Genomic DNA, 20683 nt, shown 5'->3' with positions numbered 1-20683 from the left:
AAGGTACCCTCCTCAAGCACAAGCTCCTCTGCGACGAGCCGACTACCCTCGACGAGCTTCTGGACATAGCCGACAAGTACGCCACCGCCGACTCTTCGATGAAGACCGAGCTCCGGGTAGACGCGTCCGGGAAAGTACTTAACCCAGCGCCCAAGATGCCGGCAGGGGATTCCGGCCGACGCCAACACCCGAACGACCAGAAGCGCAAAGGCCCCGCGCCGCCTCCCGCTAGTCGGCAGATGGCCACGGTCGAAGACACGCCGCCTGAAGGGCGGCCCGCGCCCAAGAAGCCCAAGGGCGGCCGGCCGGCTTGGCAGCCGGCCTTCTCCTACGAGCAAACTCTTGACGCCCCGTGCAAGTTCCATAGCGGCGCGAAGCCGTCCAACCACACAACCCGGAAGTGCAATTGGCTCACCCGAATCTCCAAGGGCGAAGGGCTCGTGCTGCCTCCGCCTGCCAGCCCGCCGCCTCTGCCTCCGCCGCCTCCGGCCGCTCGGCCCGCAGTCGGAGCCGTGCACGACGAGTTCCCCGACGAGCAAGCATCCTACGTCATCTTTACAAGCCAGCTCGAAGACCGGCGCAGCAAACGCCGAGAGCACCAAGGAGTCAGCGTGGTCGCTGCTAACCCCGCCGGACACATGCATTGGTCAGAAAAGCCCATTAGCTAGAGCTGGGCCGATCACCCAGAGGTGATGTCGTCTCCCGGCTCTTACGCGTTGGTCCTGGAGGCCACCCTCGCGACGGACAGACGCGTCGCCCACTTCTCCCGCGTGCTGATAGATGGCGGGAGCAGCATCAACATCATGTACCATGATACCCTGGAGAAGCTAAATGTCAAGATGAAGCAGCTCGTGCCAACCCGGACAGTGTTTCATGGCATCGTACCCGGCTTGTCCTGCGCCCCCATTGGCAAGATCAAGATTGATGTACTCTTTGGGGACAAGGAGTATTTCCGCCGGGAAGCGATCTGGTTTGAAGTGGTGGACCTGGAGAGCCCCTACCACGCGTTGCTTGGCTGACCCGCCTTGGCCAAGTTCATGGCGGTTCCCCACTATGCATACCTCAAGATGAAGATACCAAGTTCCAAGGGCATCATCACCATAGCCGGCGATTACAAGAAGTCTGCCGAGTGCGCTGCAACCAGCAGCCGGCTGGCCGAGTCCCTTGTGATTGCCAAAGAGAAGAAGACGCTGGACCGGGTCGTGGCCCTGGCCAGCAAGCAGCTGAGCCAGTCCCCCGACCCCAAGGAGTATGATGCCCAAGGATCTTTCCAGCCGGCCAAGGAAACCAAGAAGATACCCCTTGACCTCGAGCACCCCGAGAGGTTTGCCGTCATCGGGGCAAGCCTGAACAGCAAATAGGAAGGCGAGCTCGCCAATTTCCTCCGTGAGAATCGGGACATCTTTGCGTGGTCCCCCAAGGACATGCCAGGTGTTCCGAAGGATTTCGCCGAGCACAAACTACATGTCCGAGAGGACGCGAAACCAGTCAAGCAGCCCCTCCGCCGACTGTCACAGGAGAAGAGAAGGATTGTAGGGGAGGAGATAGCCCGGCTTCTGGCAGCCGGCTTCATCATGGAATTTTTCTTTCCAGAGTGGCTTGCCAACCCAGTCCTCGTGCTGAAGAAGAATAACAAGTGGCGCATGTGTATAGACTACACAAGCCTCAACAAGGCCTGCCCCAAAGATCCCTTCGCCCTGCCAAGGATTGACCAAGTGATAGACTCTATGGCCGGATGCGAGCTGTTGAGTTTCTTCGATGCTTACTCAGGATATCACCAGATAAAGCTAGACCCGGATGACCGCCTGAAGACCGCCTTCATCACGCCATTTGGAGCTTTCTGCAACCTGACTATGACATTCGGCTTGAGAAATGCCGGTGCCACTTTTCAGCGCTGCATGCAGAAGTGCCTCCTCACGCAACTCGGCAAAAACGCTCACGTCTACGTGGACGACATTGTGGTGAAGACGGAGAAGCACGGCACCTTGCTGGAAGACCTGGAAGAAACATTTGAGAACCTGCGCCGGTTCCAAATCAAGCTCAACCCCGAGAAATGCGTGTTCGGAGTGCCAGCCGGCCAGCTCCTAGGCTTCCTGGTCTCCGAACGCGGCATCGAGTGCAACCCAGTGAAGATCAAGGCCATCGAGAGAATGGCGATCCCTACCAAGCTTCGAGAAATCCAGAAGTTCACCGGATGCTTGGCCTCCTTGAACCGCTTCATCAGCCGGCTTGGAGAGAAAGCTCTCCCCCTCTACCGCCTCATGAAGAAGAGCACTCACTTTGAGTGGAACGACCAGGCTGACCAAGCCTTTCACGAGCTGAAGAAGATGCTGGCCATGCCGCCTGTCCTAGCGGCGCCGACTGAGAAAGAGCCCATGCTCCTTTACATTGCCGCAACCAGCCGGGTGGTCAGCACCGTCATCGTAGTCCAACTCCCAGAAGAAGGTCGAGCCCAGCCGGTCCAGAGGCCGGTGTATTATTTGAGCGAGGTGCTGTCCGCCTCAAAGCAGAACTACCCGCACTACCAGAAGATGTGCTACGGCGTGTACTTCACCGCCAAGAAGCTGAAGCCCTACTTTCAAGAGCATCCCATCACGGTCGTATGCACTTACCCGCTGGCTGAGATCATAGGCAGCCGGGATGCATCCGGCCGGGTGGCGAAGTGGGCATCGAGCTGGCCCCTTACACGATCTTCTATCAGCCCCGCACCACCATCAAGTCCCAAGCACTGGCCAACTTCCTCGTCGACTGGGCCGAGACCCAGTACCTACCGCCGGCTCCCGACTCCACTCATTGGCGCATGCACTTCGACGGGTCCAAAATGCGCACCGGCTTGGGAGCCGGCGTCATCCTTACCTCTCCCAAGGGCGACAAGCTCAGATACACGCTGCAGATTCACTTTGCCGCCTCCAACAATGTAGCCGAGTATGAGGCGCTCATACATGGGCTCCGGCTTGCCAAGGAACTCGGCATCCGCCGGATTCTATGTTATGGTGACTCGGACTTGGTGGTTCAGCAATCATCCGGCGACTGGGACGCCAAGGACGCAAATATGGCAAGCTACCGCTTCCTGGTGCAGCAAATCAGTGGATACTTTGAAGGATGCGAGTTCCTCCACGTACCGCGAGCCGACAACGAGCCAACCGATGCCCTGGCCCGAATAGGCTCCACTCAGCAAGCAATACCAACCGGCGTCGCTCTACAACGCCTCCTCAAGCCGTCCATCAAGCCGTCTCCAGAATCCGACTCCATCTTCGTACCGCCCGACCCCGACGCGGCCGGGTTCGGCTTGAAGAACCAAGCAGGCAACCCGGGGACTTCAGTACTCGGCCCGGGGACTGCAGTAGCCGGCTCAGGGACTGCCGCACCCGGCCCGGGGACTGCGGTAGCCGGCCCGGGGACTGCACCAACACAACAGCCGGCGGCCGACTCCAGCACTTCATCACCCAGCCCGCCCACCCTGGTGGCCGTAGCCACATTGGCAGTAGGAGAAGTCGCAGCTCCGTCATGGGCTCAGTCCATCCTCAACTTCCTAGTAAACCAAGATCTTCCGGCTGACAAAACAGAGGCGAGACAAGTCCAACGTCGAGCCGGAGCATACACGATTGTCAACAGAGAACTCATCAAGCGCAGTGTCACTGGAGTCCTCCAACGGTGCGTCGAGCGAGAGAAGGGCATTGCAATCCTCAAAGACATTCACCAAGGAGAATGCGGCCACCATGCGGCCTCAAGATCACTTGTCGCCAAAGCTTTCCGCCATGGCTTTTTCTGGCCGACTGCTTTGGATGACGCCAAAGAATTAGTTAAATATTGCAAAGGCTGCCAACTTTTCAGCTCCAAGCAACACATGCCGGCTTCGGCACTCAAGATCATTCCCCTCACCTGGCCCTTCGCCGTTTGGGGACTGGACATGGTGGGCCCATTCAAGACGGCGTGCGGCGGCATGACACATTTGCTCGTCGCCGTGGACAAATTCACCAAGTGGATCGAGGCAAAGCCGATCAAGAAGCTGAATGGGCCGACTGCTGTGACATTCATCGTAGACATAACAACTCGGTACGGCGTACCGCACAGCATCATCACCGACAATGGCATGAATTTTGCGAAAGGAGCCTTGGCACGTTTCTGCGCTGCACAAGGTATCCGGCTGGACTTAGCGTCCGTCGCCCACCCGCAGTCAAACGGCCAGGTCGAGCGAGCTAACGGCCTCATCCTCTCCGGCATCAAGCCCCGACTGGTCGTACCCCTGGAGCATTCAGCCGGCTGTTGGCTCGACGAGCTGCCGGCTGTCCTTTGGAGTCTGCGCACTACCCCAAACAAGTCTACCGGCTTCACCCCTTTCCTCCTCGTGTACGGTGCGGAGGCGATCATCCCAACCGACATCGAGTTCGACTCGCCCCGGGTAACCATGTACACGGAAGCGGAGGCCAAGGAAGCACAAGAAGACGGTGTCGACCTGCTGGAAGAAGGCCGGCTGTTAGCCCTCAGCCGGTCTGCCATCTACCAGCAGGGGTTGCGCCGCTACGACAGTCGGAAGGTCAGGCCAAGATCCTTCCAACAGGGCGATCTTGTGCTCCAGCTGATCCAGCGAACAGCCGGCCAGCACAAGCTCTCGGCCCCTTGGGAGGGCCCCTTCGTCATTAGCAGAGCTCTAGGCAACGACTCCTACTACCTAATCGACGCACAGAAGCCCAAGGCACGCAAGAGAGACGACTCCGGCAAGGAGTCGGAACGACCATGGAACGCCAACCTCCTTCGAAGATTTTACAGTTAAAATGCAGTATGTACCACGCTAACTTTTGTACTAAGTATGAGACAATAGGCCCCCCGAGGAGGGCTCGGGGACTGCCATTTTTTATCTATGAATGAAAAGTATCATGCGTACGACCTTGTCTTTTCATTTATTCATTCCGTCCGGCACCGGGTTCGACTAGTCGGCCCGGGGACTGGCCGACTGGAGTTATATTAGAAGTCCTACCCGCGGTCAGACAAGTAGTGTGCCGACACCCAGGCTTAGCTCTTGCCAAAGTCGCAGTTCAAAGAACCGGCTGTTCGGCTGGCAAGAGTCAAAAGCAGGAAAGGATGCGCACACGAAAAATGGCCAGGGACCAACGGACCGATATAACAAAAGCCGGTTTGCCGCCTACCGCCGACCGACTACCAGAGTAGCCGGCCGGCCGGTTTTCATTCACTTCACTTCAATCCAAGAAAGCTCGAGTACTTGCCTCCCCAAAAGGGGAAGGCAGCAAAGGAAAAAAGCCTAAGGATAAAAAGTGTACGCGAATGGAAACCAAACATGCACATAATAATTTTTACATAAAGGACCTCCAAGAGGCCGGCATCCAACATAGTTTGATACACCCCCTGTGGGTGGAACTGCGAAAGCTTAAAGATTGTTCAAAAGACAACAAGCAGGAAAAATAAAGACGGCAGGTCAAGCTGGCGGAGCGGCTGACGAGCTGGGCTGGTCGGTGGAGACGGTTGCGCCGGCTGAAGGAGCGGCCGGCTGGCGAACTTCGGCTTGATCACCGCCTCCTGCAGAGGGCGCGCTTCCGTGCGCCTCGTTGCTGGAGGCACGGTCAGCTTGAGGCCGGCCGGTTGTTCCACTAGCCGGCTAGACGTCTTCACCGCCCTCTTCCTTGTCATCTTCGCCCTCGTCAATGGAGGCGATCTCCTCGGCCGAGTCCTTGTCCACCGCCGGGTTCAGACCGAACCACTCCTCCGGCTGGGCAATGCCATCATCATTGATTTCAGGCGCGAAGACACTGATGTCGGTACACTCGGCGATCATCGAGGCGCGCTGGGCGATAGCCGGCCGCACTTCCTCCAGCTCCGCGTCGGCCTCCAGCCGGCAAGTGCGTAGTTGGTCTAGGCTCAGCCCTGGGTACCAAGCGCGGACGAACTCCAGCGCCCTCCCGGCTCCAAGACGGGCCGCCGACGCCTTCCAAGCTTCAAAACGGCCGACTGCGACCTCCAGCCAGTCGGCGGTCCGGCTTGGGTGCGGGGGATCGTCTCGCCGGGCCAGAGGGCGGCCAGCACCTGCGCCCCGGCACATTGAAGCCGGCGAAGCATCCGGTGAGCCGGCTGCAGCCGCGCTTGGACGGCCAAGAGCTGCTCCTCCAGCGTCCGATTTGCGCCCGGCGCGATGTCGACTCCCGCCTGATGGCGCACCTCGCGATGAGCCTCGATGGTTTGGGCGGCAAGGGTGGAGTGGCCGAGAAAGTAGTCTGCACAAGAAAACGGGCGGCAGCACAAGTCAGGCCAAGACCCCAGGCGGCCAGCAGGCAGAAGAAGGGCGAGAAAGGCGGCTTACCATCGATCAATTCCTCGATGCGGCCGAAGCCTTCATCCAGCGCCTGACAAGTCTCAGCCCAGCTCGTCGCCTCGGTCTCAAACTCTGCCTTCAGGGCGGCCTCGCTGTCCTGCGCTTTCTGCAGGGCCGCCTTGTGGCTCTCTTCCTGGTCGGCCAGCTTCTTGGACAGGCGGTCGCGCTCCTGGACCAAGGCGGCATACTCAGCGTCCCTGGTACGAAGGGCGGTCTGTGCCTCGCCGAGCTCCCTCCTCAAGTCGGCGTTGGCTCCTGCAAGAACAAAAGACAAAGAGAAAAAACCAATAAAGGAAAGGTTGTCAAGGAAGATCCGACCCGACTGCTCAGCACTCGGCCCGAATCTCGGGGACTACACCCAGTGGGTGCGCTGACGCACCCCCACGGGAAACAGATAAGAGCGAGCACTTACTTTGGCTGTTGGCCAGGTCGTCGATCTTCCGACCCAACTCATGAGCCTGGGAGTTGAAGGCGGTAGCGCGAGAATTATGATATTCCTGGAAGTTGAGATAGAAAGCAAAGATAAGATGGTCGTCAAGAAAGATCCGACCCGACTGCTCAGCAGTCGACCCGAATCTCGGGGACTACACCCAGTGGGTGCGCTGACGCGCCCCCACGAAAGAAATCAAGAAACCAGAGCGGCCAAGAGCAAAAAACTTACCCGGATGGCGGCCCGCGTCGACAGGAAATCCTGGGTATATTGCTGCAGAAGGGTGGCCTAAGCCTGAAGCCGGCTCCGGACCTCTTGGGCCGCCACATTCAGCTCGCCGGTCCCCCCGCTGGGAGTCCACCCGGACGTGGCGGAGCTGGCCGCCTCCAAAGCCTCCGCCGACTGGCCGGCGCCCGTGGCTTGGCGCGATTCCGGCGGAGCGGCGCTTCCCCCTGCGCGCTAACGCGTCACCGGCTGTATCTCGAGGCCGGCTCCGACCTCAGGTACGCCCCCGGCCGGCTCCTCTGGCGCCGCCGACGACTGGCCGCCTTGGCCCGTTCCAGTCGGCGCTGCCGGCGGCGTCCTCCCCGCGAAGACCTCGAAGAGCTCCTCCCTTTGCACCAACGGCGGGTCTTGGATGATCTCCTCCGCCAGGGGCAATGGGATGTCCGGGGCCACGGTTCGGAGGGGGATGGCGAGCAGCGGGGGCTGGTTGCGCGAGCCCTCCGCCTCCGTCTCCGCGGTCGCCCGCTCCGCCTGGGCCTTGGCTGCCGCGTCGGCCCGCTCCTTCGCCGCCTGAGCGGCCTCCCGATCCGCCGCCTCCCTCTCTTCCCGCGCCTCACGAGCATTCCGCTCTGTGGCTTCCATGAGGTCGGCGCGGGGATCCACGCGGCGGGGGCCTGAAGACCCTCCAGTCGGCCCGACTACGGAACCGCCTAGGCCCCGCTCAAGGGAAAGCGGCGCCCTGTTCAGAAAATGGAGAAAAGTCAGGAAGAATGATCGGACAGAAGAAAACAATAAAAACATGCACACAAGCAATTGATGACTTACGCCGAGACCGCCTGAGGCTGCTTCACCGCTTTTCGGAAGCGAGCCGCCTTCGCGGCCGCCTCGTCTCGTTTCGTCGCCGCGGCGGAGGCTTTGGACTTCTTCGGCCGACTGCCGAAGAGAGTTGACGCGGCCCGGCGCTTCTGAGTGCCGCCGCCTGCAGCCGGCGCGGCGGACGAGCCCGCGCTTTGGCGGTCGGCCGCCGGCTGGCGACACGGGACTTCTTCGGCTTCAGCATCATCCAGCCAGTCCTCGAAGCTGGCGGAGAGCCCTGTGCCTCTGGGCTCGGCGTTGTCCCCCACGACGGCGTCTTCCATGGCGGCCGCCCCCAAGTCCGGGTCGTCAACGTCGTCCACCGTGCGGTCGGGGGTGTGCTGACGTTCAATCCCTGCCGCCCCGGCCGGCGGCGGAAGAAGAGGGTTCTGCTAAAAGAGCCGACTGATCAGAAGCCGGCCACCATGGAGCCGGCTGACAACAAAAAGAAGATAGAGAGAGAAGCTTACCACGGGCGGAGGATTGGCGCGAGAATACGGCGCCTTGCCGTATTGCCAGTCCCCGGCGAGCTTGCAGTTGGCGATGTAATTGACCATGAGCGCCACCTCCGCATGCGGCATTTCCCATGTGCTCAGCCGGCTTGGGTCGAAGCGGCCGCTCATCTGACACAACATGTGGGGCTGGCTTTGAAGAGGAAGAATCCGACGCTCCAGAAAGGCGGCCACCAAGTCGGATCTGCGCAGGCCTTCCGACTGGATCATCACCCGAAGCCAGGCGATGGCAGAGTTCCCGGCCTGAGACAGGGACCGGGACCGGAAGCTCCAAGAGGGCTGCCTCCCAGTCGGCGGGCCGGCTACGTAAGCCGGCAGATTGATTTTTTCTCCTCTCGGGGGCGAGCCGGCGTTCTTCACGTAGAAATACGACCTCTGCCATACCTTCACCGACTGGATTAGGGGGATGGGCGGGAATGGATTGTTCTCGCCTGACCTCCTCATGGCGATGTAGGCTCCGCAGGGGGCGGGCACGCCGGCGACGACGGTGCCGAGCTTGCTCTGGAAAACTCTCCCCAGAGCTCCAGCGTGGGGAGCACGCCCAAGAAGCCTTCGCAGAGGGAGACGAAGGCCGACAGCAGCATCACCGCGTTGGGCGTGAGGTGATGCGGCTGTAGGTTGTAGAACTCGAGGAAGGAGCATAGAAATCCGCTCGCCGGAAGGCCGAAGCCGCGCAGGAAGTGCGAGCGGAAGACGACCCGCTCGCCTTCCTCCGGTGCCGGCGAGATCTCATTCTCCGGCGCCAGGCGAACCTGCACGAGGCTGGCGTCGGGCAGGCGCCGCGTCTGGCGGAGGAACTCCACATGGTTGTCGTGGACATTGGAGCCGTCCCATGAGCTTGACAGCGCCATGAAGCAAGACGATGTGGGGGTGCTGCGGTGAGAAGCTGCGACGGCAGCGAGAGGAAGAAGAAGGAAGACGAGGAGGGGCGGAGTGTGGGAGGGCGAGCGAACCACTGTGTCACATCCCTAGTTATGGTATGACCTAGGCTAGCCCTTCATGCTTGCATCATGTTTAAACTCCATTTAAATTTGAAATGGGGATTTGTGAAACCCTCAGAAATCATTTTTGAAAATGACCCACATAAAAATTGCTCCAAAAGGGTCCAAGAAAATGTTCATGTCTCTCTCTGAAAATATTGGTGAGAGGTAAAATTCAAACCAATATCTTCAGGAGCTCATAAATATTTATTTTGGCCATTTGGAATTAATGCATAATTATTTGCATTGGATTTATATTTGTTATATATTCAAATATACTCCAATAATTCTGATTTTTACTGTGGGGCTTTGGAATAATCCAATTAGTTCCTACAATAATTTTCAGAAGAATATAAAAGTGATTTAGTATTTTATTAAATCAGAACAAATGTCAGAAAAATAGAAAAGAAACAGAAAACAGTTTAGGAACTTACCTGGGCTTCTTACCTGGCGCCTCTGGCCGGCCCATCCCTGTTCTGGCCCAGCCCACCAGGGGCATGGCCGTCTTCCTCCTCTTGCCAGTAGGTAGAGGGGAAGCTGTGCCCGACGCCGTGCGCGCTGGCACGCAGCTGCCTTCCTGGCGTCCTCCTCGTCGCCCTGGAACGGCCGAACGACGCCACGCGCCGCCCCATACCCCTCTCACTCCCCCCAGCTCTCTCCTCTCCTCTCCCTCGCTCTCTCTCTCTCACGACCGAGCGCCACCGCCGCCACCGGCCACTGCTGCCGCGGCCACAGCCACGGCCTTGCCTCCCCGACGCGCTCCACAGCTCCTCCGTGGTCCCCTCTCCCTCCTCGTCAAGCCACAAGACACCGGACGCCCTGTGGAACCGCCGTCACCATCATCTTCCTCCTCGGACGCCGCCGATCGCCGACTCCGATTCGCCATCTTCAGCGCCTCCCCGAGCCCACTGGCCTGCTCAGCAACTCCGCCGTGAGCTCCCCTTCCTCCTCCCCCTAGCCCCGTAGCTCGAGCGTCCCCCTAGCCCTGCCGGCCACCTTGGCCGAGAGCTCGGCTCCGCCGTTCATGGCGCCACCGTGGCCAGGGGCCGAGCCAGCCGCAACTGTGCACGTCGTCGTGCTCCTGGTGACGCCAGGAACCCGTAGAGCCTCTCCGCTCGCCTCCCCGTGCCATGTAGCCTCGAACTCGAGCTCCGGCCGCCGCCGCGAGCTTCGCTCCGGCGAGCTCCGGCCACCCCACGGCCTCCCGCGTGTCCCACTGGATGCGCGCGAGCCTTGGCATCGCGTAGGTGGCCTCCGCGGCCCAAATGGTCACCGGAGGACCAAATCCGAGGCCCTCCGCCGCGTTCTGCCTCGCCGGCGGCTAAACGCCGGCGGGCTGACCGTGTTTGACCCCCCCCCCTAGTTGACCAGTTTAACCCGTATGGGTCATTGACATGTGGGGCCCGGTCCTGTTAATTTTTAGTTAGGATTAGTTTAACAACTAATTAAACCCTGATTAACTAACTGGGTCACTGATGCGTGGGCCCAAACCCATTAGCTAAATAAGTTTAGGTTTAATTTAATTTAGGATTAGCCACAGACACTAACGTGTGGACCCCACACGTCAGGTTTGACCTGGTCAGCCGCCTTTGACCTGCTGACGCAATGTTGTTGTCATACTGATGCAATATATCTTTTCTGGAATTATAATAAATCAGGAAATTCTAGAAATTGATATAAACTTCAAAAAGTCATAGAAATTCAACCGTAGCTCAGATTGAAATAATTTATATATGAAAAATTATCAAAAAAATTCAATCTATCCATCTGTACCATTTTCATGCATGACAAACCAACCTATACATGCTGTATATGTGAAAACACACTTATGGCATATTTAAGAGCTTATTTTGGAGTTACATTTGAATCTTTAGTTCAAATGGACTTTAACCAAATGAATGCTAGTTGCATTAGCTCAAACAACATCACATATTTATGCCATATTCATGCATCATATTGTTGCATATGATTGTGTATTGATTGCCGACACCGTTCCTTCTCGATAGGTCCTGCTCCGGAGACCGATCCAGAGTACCTGTCAGAGGAGCAGTGCATCCCTTGTTGATCTACCAGGCAAGCAAACCCCCCCTTGTTCATTCCGATACAATCCTACTCTCTCGCTCCTGCTCTCATTTATTGCAGTAGGACAACGACGATTCAACTGCTACTTTATGCCGCGGTAGTTGAACCCATTCCTTTGCATGACCTGTCATTGCCACAGTAAATAGTTAAAACCCACTAGCATGTGTAGGAGTTGTTTGAGCCATGTGGTGTACCTACCATGCCATGCCTGCTATTGCTTAGAGTTGTTTCAGGTCTGATTCATCGGGAATGAATTGGAGTGTTATGATATGTTCTGGTGCTGAGAGTTAAGCGTGTGAACACGATTTGGTAAAGGTAGCGGTGAGAGGCCATGTAGGAGTACATGGTGGGTTGTCTCATTGGGACCGTCCTTAAGAACTGAGTTCTGTGTAAGTTGTCCAATGACTAGCTACTACCACACATTGGGCTCCGGGCGCTCCAAGCTCTCTCGACTTATTAACCGCCTTGAACTCTGTCCAGGAGTTGCAAATAGTTTCTGGTATTTGTAGGTAGTGCTATTTTTCTACCGAGTGGCACCCGGCAGGGTGGACTTGGGACAGACTAGGCACACGTGGCCCGGTGTACCGAGTGGCACCCGGATGGTGGGCTCGGGAACCCTGTACACATCGTTTGGGGCCGTGAGCGAAACCTCGTCCGGATCTCCTTGCGGATGGAACCCGAATAGGCGATAAACCTGGACTAGAGTCTTGTGTGGTTAGTCAGGTCGTGGCCGACACCCTCGCCAGGCTTCCGCTTGAAGGTTGCCGAGATACATGACGTGTATATGGTGATAAGTGGTGAGAGCGTGTGTGATGAAGTACACCCCTGCAGGGTTATCATGATCTATTCGAATAGCCCTGTCCTCGGTTATGGACTTCTTGGATGCTTACGTGGTACATAGACAACTTAAAGTGGATACTCTAAAATGCTCAAGATAAGTGTGAGTGCTATGGATGGCCTTCTCATAGGAGAGACGGGAATGAGGCCATAGTAGTGTATTGATGTGGTGATTAGTGGACTCGTGTGCGCTGCCTCATCTCAAAGAAGTTTCTCGTTGTCGTAGAACAGGATAGCCACTGAGTCAAAGCTGGCTTGCTGCAACCAAGCCCCACATTACCTTCTTGATACAAATGCATATATGATAGGATCTGATGTAAGTCTTGCTGAGTACCTTTGTACTCACGTTTGCTTTATTTATGTTTTGCAGATGAGACATCTGTCTTACTAGTAGTTCCGCTTGGACTTCGACGAGTAGCTTGTTACCTCAGCTACGATCTTGTACCCTTGGGAGGGTCTTGTAGATAGTCAGGCTTCTCAGCCCTTTTCTTTTGTAGTTGTCTGTACTCAGACATGTAATGCTTTCGTTGCTTGTATGCTCTGAATGATGGGTCATGTGACCCCTGTTTGTATTTATGCTATGTGGCTCTTTTGGGCCTTTGTCTATATGAGTTTGCGTTATGTTGTGATGCCATATTGTACAACACATACTTGCATGTTATGCGTACGTGTAACGTGTATTGCTATGTGTGGGATCCGACAATCTAGTTGTTTACCCTTGGCAGCCTATCATATGGGGAAATGTAGTCTAGTGCTTTCTGAGCGATAGTAGTCCGCTACAGCCCGGTTCACCGGAGTCCTGCTAGCCCAGCACTACTGCTCAGGACGCTTGACTAGCCGGCATGTGTTTCACTTCGTTTCTGTGTTTGTCCCTTCGGGGAAATGTCACGCGGTGACGACCGGAGTCCTGCCTAGCCTGCTACAGCCCGGGTTCCCGGAGTCCTGTCAGCCCAGTGCTACAGCCCGGATTCACACGCTGCTGACCGACACGCTCGATGTGAATCATGTATGCCTGTTCCCATAGGTTAGGGCCGCTTTGGATTCACGACTAGCCATGTCGGCCCGGGTTCTTTGTCATATGGATGCTAGCGACACTATCATATACGTGAGCCAAAAGGCGCAAACGGTCCCGGGCCAGGTAAGGTGGCACCCGTGGGAATACCGTGCGTGAGACCGCAAAGTGATATGATGTGTTACATGCTAGATCGGTGTGACTTAGGATCGGGGTCCCGACACTCTGCCTCTCCCCCTCCTCCCCCTACTTGTAGGCTCGGGTGGCGGAGCCGAGGAGGCGCGGTGTGGGGGAACGTGGGGATCAATCGTGCCCACTCCCCCCACGTCCCGCGTTTATTACGCCCTAACGGCGAAATAAAGACGCCACAGGAAGGCGAGCGGTCCACCTGGGCCGCAGAGGATCAGCGCTCGGGCCGAGGCCAAGGAGTGGTGGGCACGCGCGCGAAGGCGTCGCGCGTGCGTTGGCAGGCTTCCGCTGCCGCGTGGCCCACGGAGGGGCCCGCGGTCAGCACGCGGGTCAACCACCATCCCGCCTGCGAGATACAGGAGCTCTCTGAAATCGGCCTACACCAGCAAAGCCGGCTCCTCAGAGTAAGAAGCTGACCAAGCTTCTCGTCCCTCTATCCGCCTCGAAGCTCGATCAGCTTCGGGGACTACTGTCGAAGTAAATAGCCATGGGTAGCCTAGCCGGCTTCCCCTGGCCCTTCTGAAAAAATTACGAGCCTGTCCGGCTCTCGAAGAACCTAAGACCTGGGGCCGCCTTCCCTTTGCCGGCCATCATCCAGGCCGGCTTCGGGAGGTGGCCCAACCTTTGCCCTCATGAAGAAAGCCATGGGAGGGCCGACTTCGAGAGGCCGGCCGCAAGAAGGCCGACTCCAAGAAGCCTGCTCCCATAAAGCGGTCAAGACCGTACCCTCAAAGTTTGCATCCACCCAGCGATGATGAAGCGGGGCGTGGCTACAGTGAAGCCTGCCACCCCCAAAACCCGGAGCACGACCAGCACAGTGCGCCGTACGGGTGACCACCACCCGCCCGGTGCGGCACTGTTGCCACGGCGACCATGACGCCATCCACGATGGGCCACCAGCGTGGCCCACGAGGCGGTGGGTCCCCTCGGGCAGAGAGACGCCCAAAGGCGGCCACACCTCCTCCCAAGTCGGCCAGAGAGAGAGCCGGCTCCCCATAGCCGGCTTGCCATCCTCCTCGAAGGAGACGCCCCATTAAGGAGACAAGACACGGTGAGGCTACAGTAATCGCCCGCCGGGCGGCGGTACTGTAGCCACGCTTACCACGACCAAGCCCGCGTCATCAGAATAGAGCAACAGTAACCAGCCACCGACCAGGCCCTAGACGGTGGGGCCTGCTTGTCGACCAAGGAGCCGGCAGCCGGCGGGACCCACCAGTCGGCGGGCCCCAGCAGCCGGCGCAGAAGTCGGCGAGCGCAGTCACAGACGGCTGGGCCCCGCGCCTAGCCGGATTACCATTGTACCCCCGGGGGGTAGGCCTATATAAACCCCCCGGAGCACCCATGCAAAGGGTTCGACCCCCAACTAGTTTTAGACACCTTACGAGGAGAAGCAAGCTAGCCGCACCCTTCTTCCTCCTTCCACCAAAACAGCTCAAGGAACATTGTGTAGCTACTTATCCATCTAGTGATCATGCGGAGACCCCGCAGAGCAGCAGTAGGGGTGTTATCTCCACAGAGAGCCCCGAAGCTGGGTAAGATCCGCGGGCGTGCATGTCTTCGCCTCATCCCGTTTCCAGGCACCGGCGATATCTTATTGGCTCCCACAATGATAAGCCACCCGTTGGCATATGTCGCACCTACCACCCGACAGGTTGTCTCCCAACAAGCGCTTCTCTTTTATGCCTATTAAGCTAGGCGTGATGATTCAATGATGCTCACATAAAAGGTAAGAATTGAAACATAAAAGGAGCATCATGAATCATAAGACTAGCACATTTAAGTCTAACCCACTTCCTATGCACAGGGATTTTGTAATCAAACAACTCATGGGAACAAGAATCAACTAGCATAGGAAGGCAAAACAAGCATAACTTCAAAAATTTCAACATAAAGAGAGGAAACTTGATATTATTGCAATTCCTACAAGCATATGTTCCTACCTCATAATAATTTTCAGTGGCATCATGAATGATTTCAAAAATATAACTATCACATAAAGCATTCTTTTCATGATGCATAAGCATAGAAATTTTGTCACTCTCCACATAAGCAAATTTATTCTCATCAATACTTGTGGGAGCAAACTCAACAAAATACCTCTCATGTGATTGGAAATTAAAATCATGATGACAAGTTTCATGTTCATAATTATTCAATATAGCATACATGTCATCACCATAATCATCATATATGGGAGGCATGCAATCATCATAATAAATTTTCTCATCAAAACTTGGAGGACTAAAAGTACCATATTCATCAAATATAACATCCCCAAGCGTATGGCTTTGCATATCATTAGAATCATGGATATTCAAAGAAATCATACTAGCAATATTGCAATCATGCTCTCATTCAAATATTTTGTGCCAAACATTTTATTGACTTCTTCTTCTAACAATTGAGCACAATTTTCCGAACCATCATTTTCAAGGAAGATATTGTAAAGATGATCAATAATAGGATGCAACATAAATTCCATTGTTTGTAGTTTTCTTTTATAAACCAAACTAGTGATAAAACAAGAAACTAAAAGATTCAATTGCAAGATCTAAAGATATACCTTCAAGCACTCACCTCACCGGTAATGGCGCCAGAAAAAAGCTTGATGTCTACTACGCAACTTTATTGTTGTAGACACGTGCTGGGCCTCCAAGCGCAGAGTTTTGTAGGACAGTAGCAATTTTCCCTCAAGTGGATAACTTAAGGTTTATCAATCTGTGAGAGGTGTAGGATGAAGATGGTCTCTCTCAAACGACCCTGCAATCAAATACAAGAAATCTCTTGTGTCCCCAACACACCCAATACAATGGCAAATTGTATAGGTGCACTAGTTCGGCGAAGAGATGGTAATAAAAGTGTAATACATATGGTAGAAATATATTTTTCTAATCTGAATAAATAAAAACAGCAAGGTAGCAAATAGTAAATGGGCACAAAAATGGTGTAGCAATGCTTAAAAATGAGGCCTAGGGTCCGTACTTTTGCTAGTGCAAATTCTCAACAATGCCAACATAGTTGGATCATATGATTATCCCTCAAAGTGTAACGAAGAATCATTCCCGAGTTTCTATTAGAGGAGAACAAAAGATAGGAATTGTTTGTAGGGTATGAAACCACCTCAAAGCTATTCTTTCCGTTTGATCTATTCAAGAGTTTCTACTAAAATAACATGAAGCTATTTTTTCCGTTCGATCTATCCTAGATTTCGTACTAGAATAACACCAAAGCAAATTCATATTCATAATACTCTATCCACACAAAGAACTATAAAGAGACCCCAAAGTTTTCGTTGGAGAAAAGACAATAAAAACATGCATCAACCCCTATGCATAGATTACCCCAATATCACCGCGGGAATCCGCGAGTTGAATGTCATAACATATATCAAGTGAATAAATAAGATACCCCAATGTCACCTCAAGTATTCATACCGCGAGACATATATCATGTATTCTCAAATCTGAACATTCAATCTGACATGACAAAACTTCAAAGGGTGAAGATTCAATTCATCACAACAAGACTATAGAGGAGAGAAACATCATATGATCCGGCTATATTAACAAAGCCCATGATATAGATCATGAGAGAGAGATTAAACACATAGCTACTGGTACAAACCCTCAGCCCCGAGGGTGGACTACTCCCTCCTCATCGTGGTGGCCGCCAGGATGATGAAGATGGCCACCGGAGATTATTTCCCCCTTCGGCAAGGTGCCGAAACGGGTCTAGATTGGTTTTCGATGGCTACGGAGCCCTGCGGCGGCGGAACTTCTGATCTAGGTTAACCCCGAAGGGTTTCAGAATATTTGGGAATTTATAGTGCAAAGAAGGGGTACAGGAGGCCACCGAGGTGGGCACAACCCACCTGGGCACGCCAGGGGGCCCTGGCGCGCCCTGGTGGGTTGTGCCCCCCTGGGGGCACCCCCTAGGTGCCGCTCTAGCCCAATGGGTTCCTTCTGGTCCATAAAAAATCAACAAAAAGTTTGGCGGTGTTTGGACTCCATTTGATATTGATTTTCTCGATGTAAAAAACAAGCAAAAAACAGCAACTGGCACTGGGCACTGGGTCAATAGGTTAGTCCCAAAAAATGATATAAAGTTGCTCTAAAATGATTGTAAAACATTCAAGAATTATAATATATTGGCATGAATACTTCATAAATTATAGGTACGTTAGAGACGTATCAGTTCTACTGGTTCGATAACCTTGGTTTCATATCTAAGGGAAATACCTACCGCTGATGTGCTGCATCATCCCTTCCTCCGATGTAGCTTCAAGCGACATCAGCTGCTCATCCAGAAGCTCAAGGCTCACTCATCACCCATTACCTACACCATGGTTATGTAGCAACAGGGGGTATATGCAGCATCTACAAATTGACCGGGCAAATGTAACACAGATTTCTCAGGTGAAGTGGGAGTGGTGGGAGTGACTGGAAGTGTGGAAAAAGGAAAAACATTCTCATCTAACGCCACATCACGAGAAATATAGACGCGGTTAGAGGGAACAAGAAGACACTTTACCCTTTATGAAGAGAACTACAACCAAGCAACACACACTATTTAGACCGAAACTCCAACTTGTGTTTGTTATATGGACGAAGATGTGGCCAACACGCACACCCAAAAAACTTGAGAAACGTATAATCAGGAATTTCATTCAGCAAGAGTTCAAGTGATGTTTTCATCTGACAGAGTCGTGTAGGAAGCCTGTTAATGAGGAAACGGACGGTGGAAAAAGCATCACTCCAAAACCGGAAAGGAACGGAGGCATGAGCAAGCAAGGTGGGACCAGTCTTCCGCCCCTGTCCCGGCCACCGCCGCCTCTCCGTTTCCGTCGTCTCGCCCACTGGCCTCCGTGGTTGGTGCCTCCATGGGCACTGCCGCTTCCCTGCATGGCCCGTCACCACCGGTTCCCTATGACACTGCCGCCCATCTACGACGCTATCATTCCGTCCCCGCCTCCCGGCTTCGCCCCGGCTCCACCGCCGGCCTATGGGCCTACCGCCGCCAACCCCTAGCTGGGGTACCACTAGCCCTACGTCGCTCTAGCCGCAATGGTGGCCTCCTATGGTGCTCCTCCACAGCCGCCGGCTCCTGGTGCCGCCGTGGCCAACCTGTGGTTGCCTTACCCGCTGCCACATGCGGTGCCCTAGCTGCGCCACCAGCGCCCTATGGCATCTCTGCACCATCGGCATACGCCGCCTAACCGTCGACCCCGGCGACTCATGGTGCTTCTTCACCATATGAGGCGCCCTATGGCGGTCCCTCAATGGAGTTGGTGCCTTCTTCAGTACAACCAGGAGTTACTTCGCCTCCGGGCTTCTATGCGCCACCGCTGCCTTCAGATCATGTCGTGGTGACTGCGCCATTTTACTTTGTGCACCTCATCTCGGTGAAGCTCACGACAGATAACTATCTGTCATGGCGTGCTCAAGTACTGCCGCTTCTTCACGGTCGCTATTTGGAGGGTTGTGTTGATGGCACACTGCCGTGCCCTCCACCATATTATCCGGCGCATCATGCTTGGGTGGCCCAGGATCAAGCCATCCTCTCTGCTATCCAATCCTCTCTCACGGAGGGAGTCTCGTCATTGGTCATCTTCGCCGCTACGTCACGGGACGCGTGGACGGCCCTTCATACCAGTTTCGCTTCGTAGTCCCAGGCACGTCCTCATGCTATTTGCACTGCGCTTGGGGAGTTGAAGCTTAACAACCTCACCGTCACTGACTACTTCAACAAGGTGATGGGTATGCCTGACACACTTGCCTCCATTGGCAAGGCTCTTGGTCCGGAGGAGATCACCTCTTATGAGCTCAATGGACTGGATGACGACTATGATAATTTGGTGGAGAATATCAATGGTCGCAACACTCCCATCCAGCCGCGTGAGCTGTGCGCGCGTCTTCTTGTCAGAGAACAGTGTATCCAGGCTCGCCGCTCTACGCCGAGTTTCCCTTCCACCAACGCTGCAATGTGTGGCAAGGGCAAGCCCTACAAGCCACCAAAACCTCCATCGGCCGCACCCAACCTGCGGAATTCCACTACTTTCGCGGGCGGGCGCGTCCGTGCCTGTTTCCCCTCATGTGGTGCTCAAGTCCCCTGCCGGCTATGTGGTCTTGATGGCCACCTTGCTTCCCGAGTTCCCATTATCATCGTCGCTTCAAGCAATATTTTTTGGGGATCGAGAACAATGGCAAGGGTAATGAGAAGTAGGCTGCCCTGGCGAGTCATGAGTAGGGCCACACTCCTTCCTATCCCGTTGATGCATCATGGTACATGGATACAGGAGCTACCAATCACCTTATGAGTGAGATGGTCAAGCTCTCTACACAGGAGTCGTACGATGGACATGATCAGGTTCGCACTGTTAATGGGGAAGGTATGCACATCTCACATATTGGTCAGGCTTCACTTCTCATTAATCGATCTAAACAATTGCGTCTACTAAATGTCCTTCGAGTACTCTCTGTTTCACGTAGTTTGCTATCAGTTCCTAAACTTACTCGTGGCAATAATGTTCTTGCTGAATTTCATCCTTTTCATTTTTTTGTTATGGACAGGGATACGAGGGATGTACTTCTTAGAGGTCGACTACGCAACAATGGTCCACTTAATGTGCCACCAGCTCTGATACCATATAAAACTTAGGGTTGTGGGAAACTGCTCAACACCCTAAGATGGGTGTGGCTCTTTATATATATAGGGGTACATCGTGTGTACAAATACAATATACAGTTACGTACAGAAACTCTATGTAAATATATAGTCTAACATACGTAAGTCTCTGCCTCTCTCTTGCCATCTTCCGATTTTTTTTTGATGTAATTGTGATTGATCAAACTGACGTCATTAGCTTTGATTTAAACTTGATAAAGCTTTCCCTGTCTTTTCTCTTTGGCATGAGATCTCACAAATTTTAGAACTGACTACATAACTTTTTTTAATTGTATCTTTTTGCGTGGTTTTTTCAATTGTATTGACCCAATATTTTCCTTATGCCTGCACAACTTCCATGCTCATGTTTTTTTAACTACAGAGTTATATTGCCTGCCATTCAACTATTTTGTTCTTGCAGCATTCAACAATATGTTATTCACTTGTTTAATTCTTGGGAACAATTCAACATTTTGCTATTTTATTCTATTTTGGTCTTGGCAACAATTCTTTAAGTTTTGTGCAATTCTACAAATTCACAACTGGCCAGTTCTGCACATTCCTGCACATGCA

Source organism: Triticum urartu, chromosome 2A, assembly GCF_056163025.1.
Source record: "Triticum urartu cultivar PI428250 chromosome 2A, HENAU_Tu73, whole genome shotgun sequence".
NCBI lineage: Eukaryota > Viridiplantae > Streptophyta > Magnoliopsida > Poales > Poaceae > Triticum > Triticum urartu.
This window is presented reverse-complemented; position numbering follows the sequence as displayed.